Below are 10,936 nucleotides of genomic sequence, written 5' to 3'. Positions count from 1 at the left end.
AGTTGCTATGAAAAAAATTCCTTGGTCATAAGACCAAAAAGATCACTTTCCACATACGATTAAGCTATTATAGAAGGGTGCCTTGTGAGCAGGTGTAAATTCACTAAAGCTCTTCTCAAGATGAAATCTGACCTATCTTAGTCTGCTTTTTCCATGTGAGTGTATCAGGAAAATCTTCAAGACTTTGCCCATTTGTGACATCCTTCAGAAGACCCAAGAATATTGAACAGAACGCTGGGAGTTGAGGCTGCTGTGGATAATCTCCACCTGGAGCTGGACTGACCAGCCTTTTCCGTGACATGATCTTCCTTCTTTCAGAAATGAGGGGTACCTATACAATTGTGATCCTTCACTTAAAGAATACCAAGTAAGGCTTGCATACTCTCCTGTAAACTGTCTGCCTACTGAACTGAGGGAAAATGAATAGCATACACAAATCCTTGCTGGAAGGTTAGGGGAGGGCTTTCCTTCCCAAATAAAGTAAAATAAAAGTCACTATGAACCAAGAGTTAATTTATTGATGGGTATTGAGTGTAAGCAGATTTACCAAAAGTATGAAAGCTCCCCTGGGGAAGACCAAAAGCCCTAGAATACCACCTCCATTTTCTGAAAGGGTAGCCAGTCAGTCCGCAGAGCCTCAGCTATAAAGGCATAAGTGACTCCTTGGCTGTCTGCCCCAATCAAGGGAGCAAAACCAGCCTTCAAGGCCTCACCCTCTTCAGGAAACTGAAGAGTCTCATCTTCAAGCAGGGAATGGAAATGGGGCTGATAATATCTGAATATTCTTGAGATATGACATTTGATATGCAAAACCCTTTGTCCTGTCTTTATCTCTTGATGTCCAACAATGTACGTTCCATTGTGATTAAATGGCAAATCATAAGTAGCTCTAGTTCCTAGGGGGTATGAGAAAATGTGGGGAGCAGCTGTTCCCCATGTCCTAGGGCCAGGAGCTGGGACAAGGGTAGATCTGGAAACTCTCTACTGGGGTCACCACTCCTAAGAGAGTTGTGGCCAAGGGAAAATGGTAAACACCAGCAACCATTCTGAAGAACCTCAATCCAGAGAGCAAGACACAGCACCTGCACAGCAGAAGGTATGTCTGAGGCCAGAGAAAAAACTAACCAGAAGGTTACTAAAGCTGTCTGAAGTCAGCAGGGATGTGGGATGATGAAATGGAGGAGAGGAGGGCTAGACAGAGACAGGGCTGGATTTGGATGTCAAGTAGGAATGGTCCAAGAATATACCCTAAAGATACTGAATTGTCGTAAGATGCTGCATCTTGGCAAAGATGAGAATGTAATTGGTTTGCTTTCATAAACGGGGCCTCAGAGACAGCCTTCCACCCATATCTACTGGCAGATGCTTGGGTATCCAGTAAGAACCCTGAACCAAATCCCAGCACTCAGCAGGATTCCTCTCCTGCTCCACGGCAGCCTGAGCCTTGAGGAGTCTTTGGGTCTGACATCACTGGCTGAAGGAGTGGGAGCAGAGGTCTTAGGCAGTGTAAAATCCCTAGGCAGGACTGTCTCAATCTCTTCTGCTGTTATAACAAAATAGCTTAGACTAGGTAATTTGTAAATAATAGAAACTTATTTCTCACAACCCCGGAGATCAGAAAGTCCAAGATCAAAGTGACAGTAGATTTGGTATCTAGTAAGCGTTTGCTTTCTGCTTTCAGCCTGTAATCCCAGAACTTTGTGAGGCCAAGGCAGGTGGATCACTTGAGATCAGGAATTCAAGACCAGCTTGGCCAACGTGGTGAAACCCCATCTCTACTAAAAACACAAAAATTAGCCAGCCATGTGTGTAATCCCAGCTACTTGGGAGGTTGAGGCAGGAGAATTGCTTGAAGAGGCGGAGGTTGCAGTGAGCTGAGATCACACCATTGCACTCCAGTCTAGGTGACAAGAGTGAAACTCCATCTCAAAAAAAAAAAAAAAAAAGATGCCACAATCTCCCTGTGTCCTCTCATAGAAGAGAGGTGTTAGCTGTCCTTAAGTGGCAGACAAAAAATGGGACGAACTCATTCCCTCAAGCGTTTTATAAGGGCATGCATCCCATTCATGAGGGTAGAGCCCTCATGACCTAATCATTTCCCAAAGGCTCCATCTCTTAACACTATCACCTTGGAACTAAGTTCCAGTGTTGAATTCTAAAGGGACACAGCAATGACCCTAAGAGAAAGAGGACTTAATGCTCAGTGTAGTAGAAAAACAATGTTATCTATTTTAAAAATGTAGCCATAACAACATAATACTAAATGGCAAGAGGCCTTCTTACTATTTGGGCATTCAATAAAAATGTGCCTAAAATTTTTTTTGGATTATACATTTAAAAAATAAAGATCAAGCACAGAAGAAAATTACATGAAACACACCAGGAGACACACACAACCTTAGAATTCTTTCTCTGAAGAGCGTATATTCCCTTATTGTAGGTCCACCTCCAATCTCCTAGTCCCCTTCTATCTGAAAGGACAGCGTTTCATATGGGAATTCAGTTAAGACTCTGAATTACTGGAGACTGGGTCTTGTCTGCTTATTAGCAGGGGCCCTCCTGCTATGTCACAGGCATGGCTAAAGTCCCATTAGGGCTCCTTCATTACTTAGCTCTAATTATTCTAAATTAGTGTTTTCCCATGGCACATTAAAATGGAGGGGCAAAGCCTCTTCTCTTTGAAGAGCTCATCTATTCCACACCCTCGAAACATTCCAGAGACAGGTAGCCTAGCTACCTAGGACTCTAATTGCTTCTGACGAAACAGGCCACTAGAGTAGCCTTTCAGAGACGGGCAACAATAAAAATGAGACAAATTCTGTTGATTCCAACACCGCTTTGTTGTGAGCCTACTAAACCTTTCAATGACTTCTGCATTTGAAAAGCAGAGATTGTTCATTTGCAGACTGGAGGAAGCTTCAAGATTATTGCTCAGTGTCAACAACTAGAACAGAAAAATGCCCAGAGTATGCATATGTAGAGTCATCCCATCTCAGAGTTATCTCTGAGGAATTCAGGATTCATTATACAATACTGCCACTGTATTGAAGTTAATTACATACATGCATTATCCTGTATACTAGATCAGAAAGTCTGAGAGAACAGGGAAAATACTTGTTTCTTCCCTTCGAGGAACAAGCTGGAGAATATAACCATGCATACACGCACTCACACTCTATGTCCAAAGCCCAGCACAGAACCTTTCCTATTATTGTAATGAGTTGAGTAGTACTCTTCAACCATCAAAACCAAAAACAAATGTTTTCAAGGATTTAATAACCAAAGCAAGATACACTACTGTCAATACAGACAGTGCCCAATATTTTCAAATATAGCTATATATTGATGCATACAAAGGAGATAGGTAGCTAACACCAGAATGTTAATGATACTTACTGAGTGGTAGAATTGCTTTTAATAAAGTTGTATATCTAAATTGTGAAATGGACTACTGCATCATTTCCAAGTTGCTGAAAGCATCTAAGTTTGCAGCAAGGGCTTAAGAGTTTAAAGAAGAAAAGGGAGAAAAAGATGGAGATTATTACATTCTGTGTTTCCTGAGTCTCCAAGATTTGCTGCCTTTTGAATGTGATTGAATAGACTGTATAGGAAAGATTCCCACTTGCATAATCATCACAAAACAACTACAGATGATTCTGGGTTCCTATCAGCAGATTCCCCAAAGCTCTGCTACTGGGAAGGTGATGATGAGCTGGGAGAAGAGTGTCAGGCTTGTACACCTGGGACTAGCACACATGGTGCCTCTATGCAAATTACAGAAAATTATGCAAATTACACATGAGTTTCACAAGGCCCCTTCCTTGCTAGGCTGTTAGGTTTGGTGACTTTCTCCTTCGTCTTGCACTCTGGCATCTTTGTACAGGGCACATATTGCCATCCTCTGCTTCACTCTGATCAGATAACAGGTAAATATATACATAATATCACTAGATCTTTGTCAAATCTCCTACATAAGCGTTCTACCATTTTGCCTTCCCACCAGCAATGTGAGTTTGGTTCCCCAGTCTTGTCAACAATGGTCAAACTTTTGAATTTTTGCCAGTTTTACATCTCAGCAGAGGGAGTGGTTTTTATTATTATTTTTGGCTTGAGTTTTGTTTTTAGCCATCTTAGGGGTGGCTGTTTTGTTTCCCACATCACTAACGCTTGGAGGAGGTGTTCTTTTCATTCACCTTTGCCACTTTGAGGCCACATGCCCCTGTCTCCTGAATCCCCAGCTTCAAATCTCATGTATAATTAGTCTCCATCATCTACTAACCCATCACAAACCCTCAGTGTCTGTGACCTGTTTTGCCTGGTGTTTCTCATATTTTTAATTAAACTAAGCATTTTCTTTATGAGCATAAACTCTTTGCCATTCTTTTTCTGTGAATTCTTTGTATCTCTTATCCATTGTTTAAATCAACCTGTTTCTTCTCAAAGGGCAAATTATCCCAGGGAGAATTTTGCAATAGCAAAGAGAACATCAATTAGAAATTCTGAATGCTAAAAATATTTTTTCCCTATATTTAAACACCAGCAAATATTTTCTGCTATTCTCAGTACTCATCCCTGGAAATTGTCATTAGTTGGAAAGAAAAGCAAACTTGAGCAACCAAAGTAGGAGTTAGTGATGGTAATTCTTTTCAACATTATTTTCTGGATCAATCAATCAAATTTTTAAGACACACTGAAATTAACCCATGCATAACATATCAGATTTAATACTTAATAGTCTTGTTAAAACAGATATTAAGATTTATTTTAATTCGAGTAAAATCATTTACTTCATCTTAAAATGTTTAATGTTTTCTATTTTTTATTAAAAAAAAAGTTATATGCCAGCTATTGTACTAATTAGTTTTTAGCTGTATTTTTCTCTTTTATAAATTGAAAAGAATTATAATGTCCAAGGAAATAAAATTTCAAATTATGCTAAATTCAAATATAATTATTCTTCAAGACAGAATACCAGGGTTTCGATGTGCTCGCACATTTAATTATAGGAGTACCACGCCTTTACCAAACAAGGAGCTTCCACAGTAAAATAGCTTATAATGTTAGCAAAAATCGTACTGATTATAAAATTTTAAAATAGCACAGTTTTTATAATTTACCGTCTTCGTTTATCAAAGAAACAGAACCACTCAGATGGGATTTGTTACAGATATTGGACCTCCCACAATTGTGGGAGCCGGCTAACAGTTTCTGCGGGGCTCTTCCAGTCTGATGCTGGAGAGGCAAACAAGAGGGAAAGGCAGGAGGAAAGTGAGGGACAGCAGAAACAAGCTGGAACCCACGAGCACAATCTGGAGCTCAGAAAGCCAGCTGAAACCTGTGTCGGTTCCTTCTGCCTCTGACCTTAATGGTATGGGTGTCCTGCAGAAGCCAGGTTCTTTTGTCATGTAGCTAAACACGCATACATGCCCAGGAGTCAGAAAAACTAAAGGAGGATCCAGGCGAAGGTGCCGCAGTTGCAGACCCAGCGGCTACCTCCCGCCACAAGGTGAGCTGGCAGGTAAACGCCAACCCTCAGGAACTACGTAATGGCGGCTGCTTCACTTCCGGCCTGCAAATCCCCCAGGACTCTGCCTTGTGGCGCGCCCGAACAGAAACGTGGGTAAGGGACGTCTAGGCACCGGATTTCAGCCTGGCCAACCTGACACATTTCGAAGCCACAGCGGTCTACGTCTGTCAGCTTGGCGCCCATATGTATGGTAGATGCAGATATGAGTCCATTTTCACGCTGCTAAAAAAGCACTACCTGACACTGGGTAATTTAAAAGAAAAGGGATTTAATTGACTCACAGTTCCACATGGCTGGGGAGGCCTCAGGAAACGTCCAGTCACGGTGGAAGGCAGAGGAGACGCAAGTCTTTTCTCCTCAGGGCGGCAAAAAGCGGTGGGCGGGCCGTGCCACACTTTTAAACCATCAGATCTCGCGAGAACCCTCTCGTGAGAACAGCAAGGGGGAAGGCTGCCCCGTATGCCAATCACTTCCCCCAAGGCCCCTCCTTAAACACGTGAAGGTGATTCAACAGGAGATTTGGATGGAAACACACAGCCAAACCACATCAGTGCATTTGACGGCAATCATAGGCATACACCCCGAGAATGACACTGCATGGTAGCTGCATCTGAATATCTCTTTGGAAATCTGCGCTAAGGAATTCAGGAATGGCCGATCAGGAGCGTCGTCTCTTCTCTGTAAGGAACACCTGAGGCCCTGGATGGCCCCGTGGAACACCTGCTGTAAGGGATCGAGGCCTTTTGTTGCGGGTTAACAGTAAGGTTGTCAGGTGGAGACTGTTGGGGGAAGTGCTAAGGGAAAATGCTATGTAAGCTGCATGCTTTCTGTAAAACGGAGGCGGTTCTCTTGCCCATCCTGCCGCTGCGGGACTGCTCTATATGTACGTTTCCCCGCTAATAAAGCCCTATGTCTCGTTTGCTGGCTCTAGGTCTCTTCATGGACCTCTTGAACCTGGTGTCATCTCTGTTGAAGCTAATAGGGGTCCAGCGTGACACCATACACGTCCTTAAGCCATACATCTCCAAATAAAGACAAAAGCAAAGCCATGCTTTGCCGACATACCTGACACAACCAAAACACACAAATCCAGGAGTGGATGCAAAGTCCTTTTGTTTCTCTTGGGTAATAGTGTTCCCTTTTCTCATGGCGGATTCACACTCTCTCTTTGCTATCCTGTCACTTAAATATTGAGATAGAAAGTTAAATACTCTGAACACATTTTATGTTAGATGACAAAGGATAATAAGGGAGAAAAAACTCAAACACATTCTGTTAATAGGTACCAAAATGAGAAACACCAATTCTATCAGGTTCAGGTAATTTAAATAACAACATTGCTGCTTTGTTATCAATTCTATCAGGTCCAGGTAATTTAAATAACAATGATGCTTTTGTAACCTGGCTTGCAGTTTATTTCCCTGTGGTTTTTATTATATCCCTTGAAATGTGTAGAGTTCAAAGAGTTTAGTGCCATCACTGTGGCAAAACTCCTTCCACTCCCATCTACTTATATCAACCAAAAAAAAAACTGGGAAAGTAATTGTTCAGCCTTGTCTCATTCTAGAACTAATATTCACCCAGATAACTAAATGAGTTGAAAAAATTTTATTACTAAAAATGTATTTCCAGTATAAGTTTAATGTTTGGTTAGTGTTTGCTTATCAAAATTTGTAGGATATTTGTTATTTTGATCAATTGTACACAAAACCTATCTAAATTATGATTTTAACAGAGCCTTATGGTCACAGGAAATAAAACTTTTATTTACACAGACACATTTGCTGCAGAAAATACAATAGGACAATCAAAAGACTTCCAAGCATAAAAATGTATTACATTAGAATAAAATTATGAGGTAGTGGAATGAAAATGTGAGTTCAAAAAGAAAAAGTAAATAAATAAAATGTCCTACCTTAAATATTACAGAAGAGCATTTATATTAAAGAAAAACTTCATGTGCTTTTAAAATAAGGATAGCAGGCATAAAAATATTGTGGTCTTTACATTCTACTGGATATAATTAAAATATCAATATATCAGGTTTTTTATTGTTTTGTTTTTATTTTTTATAGAGATGAGGTTTCACCATGTTGCCCACACTATCTTGAACTCCTGGCCTCCAGCAATCCACCCATCTCAGCATCCCAAAGTGCTGGGATTACAGGCATGAGCCACCACACTGGACCCAATCTAGCAGTTTTAATTTAAAATGTTAGTAACTAATACATGGTTTTAGAAATTGCATCCTTTACAATTATACTATATAAATCTGTAACAAAAGTTTTAGATGTCAACTAAAAGGCGTTCAGTGGATTCACAGTTTTCAAAAAAATATTTGCTTAGGTGTATCCAGGCAAAAAGTAGCAATGTCAGTTGACCCTTTCTGAGCTCTTACTGCTCACCACTGTATTCAGCTTTTCTTGTAATTTCATACTTTGGGTGAGGTAGATGTTATTCTTATCTTACAGAAGAGGAAACCAGGGTGTAAGAGGTACACTGTCACCCGTAATTTACTTTTAAATATTTTAACACAGGCTGTGGTATCGATGTGGGTGTTAGTTTAGACTATACCCTTGTGATAGCCATTTCTCTAATCAGGAATATACACCCAGCGGCGGGTTGCTGGCATCTAATAAAAAGGCCCCGCTCCAGAGGGGACTACTATAAGCTCCTCAGCTACTTTTATCTCTAACCAGCCCTTTAAGTTTTTTCATTAGCATAATGAATATTAAAATGAGTTTCCATTGATAAAAATTAATAGTTTCCTCAACATATATGGATGATTAAAATAAAGAACCTACTTGCATGCATGGAACATAAGAAATTTAACCCTTATCAATGACCCCTCAGCTTGAGTCATAAAAGGTCCTGGGTCCACCTGCTGATTCCAGAGGATTCTTGGTTGTCTGACTCCAGCCAAATAGTTCACAGACTCCTGACACTAGAATACAGTTGTCTTTTGTTTTGTTTTCTACCTGCTTGCTAGCAAACATCTGTATCTCGCCGGTCAGTGGCATCTGCCCCACTGTCATCCCCTCTCAGTTCCATCATCTCTCTCCAGTTCTCCCTGCCCCGCTCAGGTAGGTGGAGGGCAGTTCAACAGGCCCACTGCCCAAGTCCATGTCCAATCAGGGAACTATGACTACAACGGGCTGAACAGCGGCCCCTCAAGACGCCCAGGTCCTAATCTCTGAGACCCCATCCTGGGACAACCTTGTGGTCCAAGCACTGCTTCTTGCTGGATGTTTTTCCTTCCTCCTTCATGCTCCCCACGAGGTGCAGGGGCACAGGCTCAAAAGGAAAGACCAGAGCGCTGGCAGCAGGATTTGATTTGTGCCCTTTCAGTTGAAAGCACTTACCACAGGCTGCAGTGACCCACAGGGTCTACACACTTCCCTCCACAGGAGGAAGCATGCAAATTAAATCCTTATGCTGCAGGTCAACAAAAACAAAAGCCTTTACTGTGGGGAAAGCGTTTACCAACCCCAGTTCCTGGAAACCAGAGCCTCAGAGTCTGGTTACCACCGTTCGGGAGAAATCACTGGGAGGCTTATTGAGGGAAACCCGAGGTGCAGCTGACCCAAAGCAAGCCATCTCCTGCTTACTTTCAGGCTGGCTACAGCCTCCACACACTCAGAAAGTTCTCCCTGTTCACAGAGGCTGTGCAACTCAAGGTCCTAGTCTAAAAGAGTCTAAGGGAGTCCCCAGGAGGGTTGCTGTGAAGATGTCAGCATCCAGGTGGTAGAAGCAAGTTTCAAAAAGTTTACTACTCTGACACCCTGTGTTCAGGTCTGTTTAGGTTATTAGCCGTAACACTCCAAGCAATCACGAGTGTTTAATTTGGGGTCAGTTTTTCCAAAGCAAATTTGCTAAGGCTCTATTTTCTTCTTCAAGAATAGGGTGGCAAAGGCAGATGGTATGAGTGGGACCTGTAGAGACTGCACCAGCTCTACACTAATCATAACTTGCGCAATCATGCAATGGTGTACTAGTATTTATTGTGCATTTGCTAAGTGCTTTGCATACTTGATCTTTTTGTTTGTTTGTTTGTTTTTTGAGACGAGTCTTGCTCTGTCGCCCAGGCTGGAGTGCAATGGCACGATCTTGACTCACTGCAACCTCCGCCTCTTGAGTTCAAGTGATTCTCCTGCCTCAGCCTCCCAAGTAGCTGGGACTGCAGGTGCCTGCCACCACGCCTGGCTAATTTTTTGTATTTTTAGTGGAGATGAGGTTTCACTGTGTTAGCCAGATGGTCTCCATCTCTTGACCTCATGATCTGCCGGCCTCAGCCTCCCAAAGTGCTGGGATTACAGGCATGAGCCACCGCGCCCGGTTGCATACTTATCTTTTAAACTCTTCATTGCAATTTTATAAAGTACTTTTATCCCTGATGAAATGAGGAAAAAGCTGAGATTTAAAGGGTTTAAGTCATTTGCCTAAGACCACTCAGCCACAGTATTTCATCAAATCTAAAATGCCACTATTATTTCATGTACCATTAAAAAGGAAAAACATGCTGCTGATTAAACTATGATGCACGATCAACTGCAAGACATCTCCCAAGACAGAGGCATTAAGTGTGCAAAGGTGTGGGTCTTAGATTCTGAAGTGCAATTATGAGTGGTAGAACTCCTCTGCTGTTTCCAGTGCATTTCCACAGTCATGTCAAGTTTCTTCTCAGAAAAACCCTGTAAGTTATAAAGCAGGCATAATTATTCCATTTTTAGGCGAGGAAATAGGTTCAAAGTAGGTAAGCAATTTGCCCAAAGTCACAGAGTTTACATGCATTCATGACTCGAACACGGAAATTCTGACACTTAAGACAGCACTTCCTATGTCATGCAGCTTCCCCCCACCTTAAGAAATGTCTTAGGTGGCTGGGGCATGGTGGCTCACATTTGTAACCTCAGCACTTTGGGAGGCCGGGTGCTTGAGGCCAGGAGTTCAAGACCAGCATGGTCAACATAAGGAGCCCTCATCTCTTATTAAAGAAAGAAGGGGCTGGGCGAGGTGGCTCATGTCTGTAATCCCAGCAGATTGGGAGGCCAAGGCATGCGGATCACTTGAGGTCAGAAGCTCAAGACCATCCTGACCAACATGGTGAAACCTCATTTCTACTAAAAATACAAAAATCAGCCAGGCATGGTGGCCCATGCTTATAGTCCCAGCTACTCGGAAGGCTGAGGCAAAAGAATCGCTTGAACCTGGGAGGTGGAGGTTGCAGTGACCCAGATTGTGTCATTGCACTCCACTCCAGCCTGTGTGACAGAGCAAGACTCTGTCTCAAAAAAAAAAAAAAAAAAAGGAAAAAAAAGAAAAGAAAAGAGAAAAGAGAATGTAAAAACGCCTTGCTGGTCAGGCATGGGGGGTCATGCCTGTAATCCCAGCACTTTGGGAGGCTGAGGC

The sequence above is a fragment of the Cebus imitator genome, unplaced genomic scaffold (genome assembly GCF_001604975.1).
Source record: "Cebus imitator isolate Cc_AM_T3 unplaced genomic scaffold, Cebus_imitator-1.0 Scaffold19, whole genome shotgun sequence".
NCBI classification, from domain to species: Eukaryota; Metazoa; Chordata; class Mammalia; order Primates; family Cebidae; genus Cebus; species Cebus imitator.
The sequence above is the reverse complement of the archived record's forward strand: the minus strand, read 5'-3'. Positions refer to the sequence as shown.